The following is a 14431-nucleotide window of genomic DNA, read 5'->3' as shown; positions in this document are numbered from 1 at the left end:
AAATATCGCCGGCCTAACCTGTAAAGTTCGTAAGTCTCAAACTTACTTTTGTTCAGGGGATCGTAAAAACTATTTTTACTTCAGTAGCGAATGGTACTGAATTTTTTTTATCAATATATTTTTTCTCCGTGGTGAAGTGATTAAGATGCTTGACTTTAGTACGGAAGGTTCCGGGTTCGATTCCCGGTGAGAACACAGAAACTTAAATGTGATTTTTATCAAGCCTGAGTGAGTTTTTAGCAAGTTCTTGGCGTGTTTTGGTACAAAAATTAATAAACATAAATAAAATAATGGAACAGTGAACAAATATATAGGTTTTACACATCATCATTCCCTTTCCGCACCTAATGGTGCATAGGGCACTGCATTGGTACACCAATCGCAGCATACCATGATCATTTTTGTTACATGAAGGTAAGATGATCAGTCTTACGCTTCAGGTACCAGTCCAGGGACTATGAAATATTCTAATGTAAAAATGCCCTTTAAAATTAATATTTCATATCAACCATGTCGGGAATCGAATCCGAGACCTCTTGCATGGAAGGCAAACGCACTGACCATTACATTACGAGGTCGATACAGGTAGGTTTTACACGCATATAAATTATTTAAAGTCTAAGAGACATAAATATAATTTTCGAACATTTTTAGATTTAGAGTTTTAAAAGTTAAGAGCGACAATAAATATAAAAAAGTCTCTTGAAATATTACTTGCAAAATTTTAAGTCAGTCGTAATCATTCCTCTTTTCGCACCGAATGGTGCATAGGGCACCTCATTGTTATATCAATAAAAGTGTAACTATCATATTTTTACTACATAAAGGTAAAACGATTAGTCCTACGTCCAGGAACAATAAAATATCATAGTTAGAGCATACATTATAATCAATATTCCACTTCCACTATGCCAGGAGTCGAGCCCAGGAAATCAAGAATGGTAGGCGAACACGGCAATCACTTATAGGCGGACTCATTTCCACTCAATTTCCTTATTCAGGACTTTTTCTGAGAGCAGGCATCGAGTCGAAAATATTTAGAAATGTGTTCTTCATCCGACTGGACTCAAAAACTATTTTTATTTCAATCACGCCTTTTCCTCTCTGTGATGCTTTACATCATAAAAGAAGCCTCATCCTCGTGAGGCCACTGGTTAAACCTGAGGATGTTAAAGAGCTCGCCCCCTGCTTAATAGCCTGATACTTTACGGATCTGGGCTTGGAGGGGGAGATTTAGCAAAATGTAATCTTTTGCCATCCACACAGTAGCCAGGCTCTTTAAAGACCAGGGCCCCGATTACAATGGGAAGTTAACAGAGTTATCTTCAACTTTTTAAAAAGAAAAATCGATATTTGTGTACGAAAATGAGTATATTTGCATGAACATTTAAAGTATTTTTATCGGTAATCTGTAATTGAACATGTTTAAAAGAAAAAAATGTATTCACATTCTGCTTTTCATACAGAAAACATAATTTTTCTTTGAAGATAAATTTTAACTTCCCATTGTAATCGAGGCCCTGGACTTGGAGGGCGAGAACTAAATAGTGAATACGGGCACCCGTCACAGTAGATCTTCGCAGGTCGCGTGACGTCAGGAGCTTGCATAGCACTGTCCCCCACCATTAAGAGTAAGAATGCCTTTTCCTCATCGTTATTTTATGGATGCAGGTTAAATAAAAGATAGAAAAAATTATCTAAGATTAATGTGAATTTGCAGTGATGGGGTAGTGCCGGCATCCGGCTACCCATCTCCCAGGATGCCGAACAGATATTTCAAATGACTAGTAAGTCTTTTGGACTTTCTTTCGAATTGATTTAGTGATCGAATGCATTAGTTTTTTTCATTCAAATGAATCATCTCTAGTTCAAAGTAGTTCATTTTGATTAATTTTTTCAAACATTTTCGAGAAGTTTCTATGTACAATTAAATGCCCAAATTTTTACAGCGTTTAAAAAAACATTTTTTATATCCGATTTCCTGTTACACTGAACTTCCTCATTGCAAACTGAACGCACAAAGAACGAAAAATATCACAAAATAAACAAATAATACGGCTTTCTAAGATGTTACTCATATTGCCTTACGCAAATGGAAATATTTAATTATTTATTTATTTTATTTTATTTATTTGGATAACCAACAGCTATAATTATCTCATATATATTTATAACAAAACAAATAACAAAAAAGCCAATTACAGGTTTTCACAAGTAGCATCACAGTAAGTTAAAAAATATTCTCGAACATAAAATGAATAGTAATTAAATGTAAATTTAAAAGAAAAGAAAAAATACTACGAATTATTTCGAAAGCAAACGCCGTACGTCATTAAGATTATTTGCAAATAAATCTATGTTAAATGATTTATTTATTACATTAAAATTATTAAAAGTTCGCCATAAATATGAATTTTGCCTATAATTAGATGAAACAAGAGGTATGTGAAGAAGAGGGTTATTTCTTAAAACTTTGGAAGGAACATTGATAGAAAGTTTGCAAAGTAGTTCAGGACAGTCAATTGAACCAGAGGCAATTTTAAGTCAATATTATTGCGTATTACTTATGGTAACTTGGGCAGGTACAATTGCGAGCATTTTTTAAATGAATACAATAAGAACATGTTTATTTTTAAGGACCTAGATACAAACTAGCCGACCGTAGACGCTAGGTATTAATGTGCTTACATAGTTCCACATCCCATTTTATATTTTAAAAAAAATACAATTCAAATGGACGCTCGTGCTCTCAGTTCGATTTTTGTCTCCTGAAAAACTGACAAATAAATGAATATATTGGTTTATTTATTTAGGAAGCTGTGTGTGAATACTCTAATATATATTTGTATGGAAAAATGCGCCTCCGGTATTTTGAAATATTCCCAAAGTTGGATTGAATCAACTACTGTGAAAATTTAATTACTTTGACATGGTTTTAATGCATTTAGATTATTTTTAAGCGTATTTGATCAGGAATTATTAAATTATTTTTGAATAAAATGTCTGTAACAGGCGCACGGAGCATGACAAGAAAGGCATTTTTCGCCTAAGTTCCTGCATTTATTTCTCATGGGATATTAAAAAAATCACCCAGAGAATTCAATCACTATAATATATCTTAGATATTTACCTAATTATCAGTATATAATGAACTAGAGATGCCACGAATTTTCGGCTACTATTCGGCCTATTCAGTCACTTTTTTTAATGTTCGGTATTCGGCTGAATACTGAATACCAAATTATAATAAAATGTACATACTCGTGTAAATAAAAAATGTATCTATTTAAATCACAAATCATTAGTTTCTTACTTTAAATCTATCCGTGATAAGTTGAGACAAATGATAACATTTTTTCATCATTAGTTGGTAGCAAACGATTGCGCTTTTCCTCATAAATAAGATAATACTTCGCGAGATCTTGTTGTTACACATCAAACAAACAGCCAGTTTATTATTTTCACTTCAAATCTCATAATATTCCTAAAAAGGCGATTTTTTTATTAAATAGCACCATGATGTACAATGAACAAATAATGATTTATTTCTATAAGGACTATTAGCAACACAATGTTATGTAATAATGAACAAATAACGCGTGCCGCAAAATTATATATTTATTTAATTATAAAACTTTTTGTACATAATGTTATTTGTACATTGGCGGGCTTATTGCCAAATGGCAATTTCTTCCAAACAACCGATAAAATAAAAGTTTTATTTCTATAATTCAAGTTACATAACATATTCAATAGAAAAAAAAGATTAAAAAGCTAGAGATATATAAAAATAGGAACAAACGTATTTGTTTAAAAATTACATTAAATCAAAACTATTACTCAATGGGAAAATGGAAAAAAGAGGAAAAAAGAATGAAGGAGAGATTAAAGGAAGAGAAAGGAAATGTTTCTTCAGACGTGATTTAAACAGAGATAATGTAGTAACATCTTTGATGGTGGATGGGAGATGTTTTCACAGTCGAGCCGCATGGACACTATGAGTTAGAGAAGAAGGAGGAATTGTGGATGGGATTGGAGGAATTGAGAATTAGAACGAAGAGGTAAACCATGAACTGATAAGCGTTGAAATTTTTCACGCAGGTATATAGGAGCGTTAGGACTATTAAGTACATTAAACAGAAGTGAGAGGGAGTGATATACTCGCAAATAAAATAAATACGCCCGCCCCGTCACCCCCGCACGCACCGCAATAAGACAGGTCGTAAACTGTCACTCGCAAAAAGCACGATTTTTTTTTCGAACATTCGGTTGCCGAATATTCGGACGAGAGTGTGGCCGAATATTCGGTATTCGGCCAAATCACTATTCGTGGCATCTCCAGAATTAACAATTCAATCATCAGTAATATTGTTTCTGTTGGAATGATTTGAAGTGCTGTATTTAATAATATATCTGACTCAAGTAGCCTAATTTTAATAGTTTGTTTTTTATTCTTTCAAAATTAAGCTCATTTACACATTGATGAACTTATTGAGGACTTTTGGCTGTGCCCGTGTTAAGCCATAATATTAATAACAAAATATACATAGTACAATTCATTAAATTATAATAACATCAATAATTATTACTAATTATCTAAATTTGTTACAACAGAAAGATAAAACGGAAAGGGGAATTTGAAAGGAGGCATTTACAGGACTGATGTCACACAAAATTACAGAACAATTTGTAAATAAGACTAGACAAACTAACTAAATATTAACATATTACAACAGAGGTGAAGAACATTTTAGAGAAGGTAATATAGAAGTCTAAATATTTTGGGCAATTTCAAATATTTTAAGACAAGGACTGGGCAAGCTTTTATGAAGAAGAGAATATGGGCTTGTGACCTGTCATTGGCTGGTTTAAGTGGCCTCTTTACAAACTGTGTAACAGTCACTATTCTATCTATGTTTAAACATCCACATTTTCTCAACTCTTCCATCTGTTGACTTTTGTGAAGTAAACGATCTGAAACCTTTATCATGTGAGTGAGATTCATCCGGCTGAACTAATTCACCTACTAGGCAACGCCTGGAAAAATTCCAACTGTTATACTTCTTCTCATATCAGTAGAATATTTCATAGTCCCTGGACTGGTACCTGAAGCGTAAGACTGACCATTTTTCCTTTATATAACAAAAATAATTAAGATACGCTGCGATTGGTGTACCAATGCAGTACCCTATGTACCATTAGGCGCGGAAAGAGAATGTTTTTTTAAATTTATTTATTGAAATCTACATTCATAACTACAATAATACGGTTGTAATATAATAGATACTTAAAGCAAGACTAAAAATGATTTCAAACTTATAATTATCAATATACGTAATGCGTCATAAATAAAGTTATATTATACAAGAACAGAATTTGGAAAACCATAAATAAAATGTTTGTACATATTTACCATTGTAAATTAAAAATAAAATTAAAAAAATAATATGATGATCAGGATGACGTTAAATATTATAGTTAAATAGTCATTCTAGCGGTGATATTCTGAACCGCTTTCGCGGCGGTAGAAAACATTTTTATCTCGTGTATTTAGTATTTAAATACGCGAGATAAAAGCTTTTTCTATGGCCGCGAGAGCGTTTGAAATATCACCTAAGGTTACATTATAACGTATGTCATTGTCACAACTTAATACAAGTAATAATTATTTTTAACTTAGTGGGTTTTAGATCTTTATAATATTTTGAGTCCAATATTCTCGTCTACGCAAGTACCGGTGCTTCAAGCGTCAAATTGGGTTATTAAAATGGCGCGCTGTTAATTGCACTTTTCGTAAAAAGTCGTCACTCATCGCCCTTTCCCGCCCGTCCGGCCGCTACGTGTGTTGCCATAAGCGGGAGACATATTCACAAGACTGCGGGTAGGTACCTGTTCATTAAATGAACAATTACTACGTTTAAAAAATCCTTGGCCACTTCTTTTGCCACTCGTGGGCCGTTGTGCGACGCCTCTTGATTATTATTTCACACTTAACCCGCGCGCGGTAGGTACTTTCCACGATGTTTCGCTAACAAGTCTTTCGCGGGGGGGGGGGGGGGGGACTTTTAACCCTTTCGCTTCACGCGACATAAATTACTAATATTGTTGTTGTATGTTGGCTGATGCAGCAAACTTCCGTCGTCATCACCAAAGTACTTTTGAAACGACCCAAACTTTTACCGGACACGGAGCTATGAGAAATTACCTATATAGGTTAAAATTAAGGAATGATGACTATTGTCCATGCGATGATATTTATTCACCGAGTATCGAACATCTGTTATTTCAGTGCCAATTTTTCAGTTAACAACGCCATAATCTAAAAGCAGAATGCAGGAAAAATGGAATATCCTTAACAGATATCCACACTGTCGTTAAAAGTAGTTATCACGCGCTATTGTTCTTGAACTTTGCAACAATAGTGATTGGACTCATAAAGGTAATAAACCAAAATCAGTGATCAAACATCCCATTTCCAAGACAAACAAAAACGTTTTTTTCCGAGTACCTTAGCCTTGTACATGACACGTAAAGCTAATAAATACAGGGTTCCTAATATATATATAAACAAAAAAATACTAATATTTTATTTAGTCATTAGTTTCTTACATATCAACTGCTAAGATTGCGCAATCAGAGTGAAAAAGTTCATCACAAAACATCTGGGCACGCAAAGATTCACATCAAAACACTGTTTATAAGAAAGCATATTAATTATCTGTGGAAATAGGTCTAAAAATATTACCGTGTCCTCCAGACTAACCAGACTGTCTGATCTTATCTATATTCCAAACATTAAAACTAATCACCGGAAAAATTCTACCACCCTTCGTATTTGGGAAACATTTAACAAAAAATTCAGTACTCTAGACCGGTGGTTGGCTCACACAGCGCAAGTTCAATTTTTTATTGTATTTATTTCGTCTACGGATCATAAAGAAATACTTTTAAAGTCATTAAAACCAAGTCCTACTGAACCGCATGACTGCAGTTCGTCAGTAGGAGCCTAAAATCATATGTAGCAAAAACTATTACGTCTTAATTGCTTTATAGAAAGTTATTATGTCAAACACTTTATTACTACAAAATAAATACATGCATCGAAAATATGCAACAGATAGAAGATTAAAAACGAAAAATAATTCAATAAAAAAAAAATTTAAAAAAATTCAGTACTCAAGACCGGTGGTTGGCTCACGCAGCGCAAGTTCAATTTTTTATTGTATTTATTTCGTCTACGGATCATAAAAAAATACTTTTAAAGTCATTAAAATATAGCTTGATTAGAACGACAGTTGTCAGCAAAAGTGAAGACATAACTTTGTAGTAACGTGTAAGGAGTGATTTATATCGACACACGAAAAATCATTCGCATCTGGCATGTTGATTTTTTAAAATTTTATTATTTATTAATAATTTTTTAAATATTTTTTTTTATTTGCTTGACATATTTATAAATCAATATAATTATATAAAATCAGCTTTAAAACAAAAAAAAACTCAAATAAACCCAATTATTAACGACGTTCTTATAAGGTTACATCATCTTGCAAAAATGTAAGAGATGAGACAAATTAATCAATGTAAATCGATCGAATAAAAAAATAATTTATTTGACGTTGTTCATAAAAAAAGTTCGAAATGTCTTATTTCTTGTGAATAATAGGCTTGTGTGAATAATAGGCTTATTTTTTGTGAATAACACACTATAATAGGCTTGTTTTTGCGTTTTTATATCAATTTTCGGAAACAGAGTTTCATGTAAGCATGAAAAAACTGATAAAATCGATTTGATCGGTATATGGTCAGTGATCAGTACTTTCCCATCACTAGTCACATTAGTTTTTAAAGACTATAGGACTATTGCTTTTTGGATTATTGATATTATGGCAAATGCTGTCATCAAATGCGCGGAGAAGCATTGATGAAATTGTATTAATTTCAACATGAAACGGGGCTAAAAATACAACTGAAGTTTTTAATCGTTTCTTTTTTCAAGGCAAAAATTCACCGCGAAATAATTATATTCCATTGCATCATTCATTTCCAGAAGAAATTTTCAATATTGTGGATTTTGTGAGCAAATATCAGCTTTTTTTACAATTTAAAATTAATAAGGGTCTATGAAATACATACTTTCATTTAAAAAAATGTACTTGTTAGTAGCATATATATACTTTTTTAAATGTATACTTTGAAATTCCCGCGAAAACGGTTCATTGTATTGGCCACGCCCCCAATACGTCACGATTCGGTTAAATTTTGACCTTTGTTTGTGACCGTTAAAATTTTAATAAAACACCGTCACGAGTATTGACACAATTGTCAAGGCCAAACAAGTCGCGTTTTTGTAAAGACGTGTTTTTAACAATTTTATTTTACAAGTTATATACGAAAACATTTCTTCACAATATCCATATTGGTTTTGAAAATACAATTATTTTTTCAAATCCATTTCACACATTGTTATCGATATTCGCACTGTGTGATATTTCCATATTAATTGTCGCTAAAGGTCTTTATCATCACCAATTAATGCATTTTTACTTGAAATGTAGTGTAAATACGCAGATTTTTAATAAGATTCGTTGGCTTTTAAGAGTAATTAGTTTAAGACGAAGGGAAATTTGAATCTTAAAAAGAAACTTAATTGTTGGACTGTTGATCTTTGAGCCGAATACTGGCCTAGACTGATTTAACACTTCATATAGTAAGTACAGAAAATAACTAGCAAACTTGATTCAGAATAACAGAGAATCGACCTTTTATTTTCTTTTGTTTTTTGTTACTCATCATCAACCAATTTTACACTCCCACTTTCCTTTATTCATCCTCTACCACTCCTTGGCCTCAATTATGATGGGAAGATAAAGACGTCATACCTTCACCTTGACGGTATAGTTGAAGATAAATTCCCTCTAGCGATTATAAAGATATATTACCAACCTTTAAGTTTTGGGTAGGTACATCGATATGAATCAAGGGGAAGCGTACGTCACAGTGCACATATCTACGCTCTAAAATGATATAGCTTCAGTATGACATCATAGTTGAAGATAAAAGTCTCCCGACCGACTACAAAGGTATAGTATCGATACCCCCACCATCAAGTTTTGATGTAAGTACATCATTTTATACCGACGAGTCTCGAACCCTTCGATACGTTTATCTACGCATTAAAAGTGTCAAAAATTTTGTTTCACCGAGCGATTTTTCCTTTAATTATGATTTATTAAAATTTTTGATCGTTTTGAGGTTGGCACTTTTTATGAGAGAGAAATAAGTAAATTTTGAAGTCAAATTAAATTCCGACATAACTGTCACTTTAATAAAACAAACGCCTAGATGTGAAAATAATGTCGTTAGATTCTGTCCTATTAACAAATAAGAGTATCTAGGCATTAGGAAGTTACCACTAAAAAATAATTTAGTTATTATATTTTTTACATCTGTTTTACTATCTTTCCGAGTGTATGTATCGAGACGTTATAGAAGCCGGCTTTGTAGTCGATCGGTAGATACATACAGACGATCGTTAAGCAGACGGGCTAAGTGATTTCCAAAAGTCATGCAAAATTCATGTTTAAGCGAGCATTTTTTGCTTGAATTGGGATTTATTGGAGTTTATGATCGCTTTGAAGTGGGCACTTTTTATTACAGAAGCCTATTTAAACTATAAATGAGAACTATTTTAAATGTTAATGACGTAAGGAACGCGGACTAATTGTTTGCGGTCATTCCATTGGCTTGTTTCGATCATATGATGTCGATATGACAAGTAGGTAGAACATACCGAGGAAGATACAGATAGTACAGAAGTTAAGTATACCGTCTTTATACATACAGATGAAGATAGCGTCCATAATCGAGGCACAGGTCTCTTTCCTTATTTTCCCTTCCCACTGTCTCCTTGTTCTGTCGATATTTCTTTTCACTTAATTTGTTATCCAGAATACTGTTTTAATAACGTGTCATTATTCTTTAAATTTTGTTTAAATCGTGCTTAACATTGTTAAATTGAATTGAATACATCTTATTGGCTGGCTAGTTTAGTTATATAATCTATTATTTTTTTTATGAATAAGTATTATGACCTGTAAATCGGTTTGTATTCTTAATAAAATAAAATAAAATAATATGCTTCATTGAAATATTTAAAAAGTATTTATTAAATTTTCCTCACCGTAAAGGGTTAAAGGGGGAGCATACGCATTTGTATGACAATGTCCTATAGGGAAACAATGGGAAGACTTATACCCTTTGTTTTTTTGGTGTAGGGAGGTACTTACCCTTTAGATTATTCAAATGCCAAAAATTTGACATTGAATTTTCGTGTAATATTTTTACAATAATGTTGTTATTTTTGTATGTCCTTTAATGTCTAGAGGAAGGAAACATTATTTGAAATTGTATTTTTGTTTTTTTTGCACCACAACAGGCCAGGAGGCCCAATCACATTAATGAATTACAGCACAGAACACCCGGGTTTGAGAAAAATCACATTGAATTTTTGTGTTTTCCCTGGGAACTGAACCCGGAACCTTCCGTTTGTGAGTCAAGCGTCTTGACCACTACACCACGGAGGCCGATCTTTATTTTTTTTACAACTTTTCCCATCTATTAAGCACAAATTATTTCCTATACAAAAACTACTTATTGAATTCTATTTATAATTTTTGTATTCAGCTATTGCTATATTCGCTTTTATTTATTTAATTTTTAGTACATAAATATATTTCTGTATAGCCCGGCTTATTGCCAAATGGCAATTTTTTCCGACCAATCAATAAAATAAAAGGTGTTGTTTATATAATTTTAGATTTAAAACGTACGCGTGAATAAAATATGTACACGAATATTGAATTACGAACATGATGTACATATTAATAAATATCAATACTAATCTTCAATAGGAAAAAGTAAACAAAAAGAGAGGAAAGAAGAGAGATTAAGGAAAAGAAAGGAGAGGTTTTTTTCAGGCGTAATTTAAACATAGCGGGAATAATTAAGAGAGTGCTTTGAGAATAATAATGTATGGGTAAAATAAGAACTGATTAGCGTTGATTTTTTTTACGGAGGTATATAGGAGCGTTCGGACTATGAAGTACAGTGAACAGAAATTAAAAGGTTTGATAGTCTCTTCGCTGTCTAATTTTGAGCCAATTAAGTTGCCTTTTTTTATTAGTTAACAAAAAAATATTAAAATTTATTTATATATTAAAACATATTTACAATTTACCAAGTCCTACTGAACCGCATGACTGCAGTTCGTCAGTAGGAGCTTATAACTAAAATCATATGTAGCAAAAACTATTACGTCTTAATTGCTTTATAGAAAGTTCAAACACTAAAGTGTTATAAATTACTACAAAATAAATACATGCATCGAAAATATGCAACAGATAGAAGATTGAAAACGAAAAATGGTCCAAATAAAAAAAAAACTTAAAATAGAAAATCACGTCCTAGAAGCCAGATCTTCAGCATACGCCATTCTCTCGAGTCTGATATTTTTTTACGTTTTTAAAAAAAAAACTATTATCGTTAGAAAACCACATTGTACACAGGGCAGTGCATTGGTATATCAATAGCAGTGTATCTTGATCATATTTTTGTTACATAAACGTAAGATAAGCTTCAAGTGCTAAGTTAGGGAACATGACATATTGCAGAAGACATTGTAAAACTTTTTAAAATCAATATTTCATGTCAACCATATCTGGAATTGAACTCGAGATCTCTCACATGGTAGGCAAACTCGCTGACCATAAAACCACGGAACGGAATATTTTATACTAACCAAACCTTTACTGTTAGAATTTAAAACACACAAAGGTATCTAGAGCTTAAAATTGCAAATATTATAATATATTCATGTGTGTTATTTTTAGGTCTGCCAACAAACATACCCGTCTTGATTTATTTGATAACAAGTTGACTTCTTTCAAACGATCACTGAATCAAATTCAATTATAAACACCTCTCTCCCGCTTCCACTCCTACAAAGTCTACTATATACCATTGTGTATTTCTACTTTTCTTTATAATAATTTTCTATGTATAAATATGTCCTTAAAAATGGCCATTGGGCGTATATATAAATAAATAAAATAAAATAAAATAAACGCCTAATTGCTTTTAAAAGAATATGCGGTGTCGGGAGTAATTTTATGAATAGGTATTTGAGTATAATTTCATTGTCACTTTCTCGCAGATTCCTCCCCAGTATTGTACTAAAATGACAAACTAAAATCTACGAAATTGAGGTTGCGCTGTCCCATTTTCCGCACCCCAAAACTAAACCGACTTTGTTTTTTTTTGGGAAAGGGAATCAGAATGTAATTTTTTGTCTCGGTATCTTTTCTGATTTTCAAAATTATCTATCATATATCTATACCGTAAGTCCAAAGACGACAGACAAAACTAAGGGCTTTTATGGTTTCCTGAATTGTCCTAGCTCCCATAAGAAACAATGTATCAAAAAAGGAAAACAATAGAGACCCGTCAAAGGTAAATATCTGTGTAGTGTTTATCTTTGACGTGTCTAATCTAGGGAGAAAATATTTGAATACGTTTGGATGAAGAAAAATCAGACCGCGTATCCTCTTAAGGTGTGGATAATAATAACGCCGTGTCCGAGCGGATGGAAGAATAATAACAGCTCTCTATTTGACATAAGATCAGAACCCCAGACGCCTGTTTTCAAATCCATTGCTACATCATCATCATTCCCTTTCCACACCTAATGGTGCACAGGGCACTGCATTGGCACACTAATCGCATCGTATCCCAATCGTTATGTTACATTAAGGTATGATGATAAGTCTGATGCTTCAGGTGTCCAGGGACTATGAAATATTTCAGTGTAGAAAAACTTTTTAAAATAATTTATATTTTTTTATTTTATTTAGATAACAAATATAAGGAAAAAATATTATTACTAAATACAATTTTTATATTAATTCAATACATATAATTACATTAACGTTTCCCATTACGTAAAAGAAAAAAACAATTCTTGTGTACATAATGGGGAGTGACGTCTTACAATAGTTTGTTTATTTTATTTTTAATTATTTATATTTTCAGGATAACATATAAATTACAAAAAAATAAAAATAAACGGTGTTTTTAATTAGTGCTGCACAAAAAAGAATTATAAATATAACTTTTCACGTCTTTTTTAAATATGTTGTTTTCCTGACTGCACTTTTAATTGACTTTGTTCATTTCATTAAAGAAAAATATTCCTTTGTAAATATAATGATGTTGTGCTGTAGTTGTTTTTAATTTGTGAATCAAGATGTTACCACTTGTTCTAGGTCGCATCTTACGTTTTGTGACGTAGACACACTACTATTTATGTTGTCTTTATGTATTTGAAGCAAACGATTCTTTTTATATAACAATATTTTATCTAAAACCTTATTTTTTTAAAATAATTAAAGAGTGGGAAAATTCAACGCTTTTTAAAAAATAACCTTTATAATTAATTTTTATTTTTTTGACCGGTAAAATATTTGTTTTAAAAGCACTACCCCATTTGATTATTCCGTACTGTAATATGGATTGGGCTAATGCAAAGTAAATTGATTTTAATTTTTCGATGGTTAATATCGGTAGTCAGATGGCAAAAGGGACCATCTGTATTTTTTTTTGTGTTTTAGTTTTCAAAAGTTTTAATAAATATTTCGGTAAATACACATAGAAAAAAAATAATAAAAAAAGCATTATTTATAATAGTAATTTGTTGTTTAAAAATAATACTAAAATATTTTAGTTTGTGGATTGAAGTCTTGAAATTTAGTCTTATTTCAGCTCTCCTGAACATTTTTGAAAATTACAGATGGTCCCTTCTGCCATCTGACTACCGATATATTCCTTAATCTAATAAATACACATCTAAGTTTTCTCATTCTATTTACAGTATTATTTATTTGCTCCTTCCATTTTTTATTTCACGTCAATTATGTCGGGAATCGAACCCGAGACCTCTTGCATGGTAGGCGAACACGCTGACCCCACCACTAGGCGGACAATAAAATTACAGGCTTGAGATTTTTAGACGCCCATATGCCTACTACTTTCGAAATCTTAGTTTCAATACCTGTTCTGAATTCTGAATCTTCTCTACCCCCTAGATAGTGGTTGATTCGGGGATTTTATTTTTTTTACCGGTCACTCACAAAATGGTTTCCGGGTATGTGGAGGAATTGCCATCACCGTGTTTTCATTATAATTTAAGGAATTATAATTCCATTTGGTACGTATCTAGAAATAAATAGGAAATCAGGAATAATTCGGTAAATATATGGTTTAATTCAATTATCTGTAAAACTAATGAGGTTTTTAATTGAAATGAAAATTGAAGCACCTATAGAGTTTAATGATGTGAATGTATTTGCCTTGATTTTTAAATAATTGAATGCCA

The sequence above is a fragment of the Micrasema longulum genome, unplaced genomic scaffold (genome assembly GCF_059751315.1).
Source record: "Micrasema longulum isolate JH-2025_06_02 unplaced genomic scaffold, ASM5975131v1 h1tg001342l, whole genome shotgun sequence".
Taxonomy (NCBI): Eukaryota; Metazoa; Arthropoda; class Insecta; order Trichoptera; family Brachycentridae; genus Micrasema; species Micrasema longulum.
The sequence above is the reverse complement of the archived record's forward strand: the minus strand, read 5'-3'. Positions refer to the sequence as shown.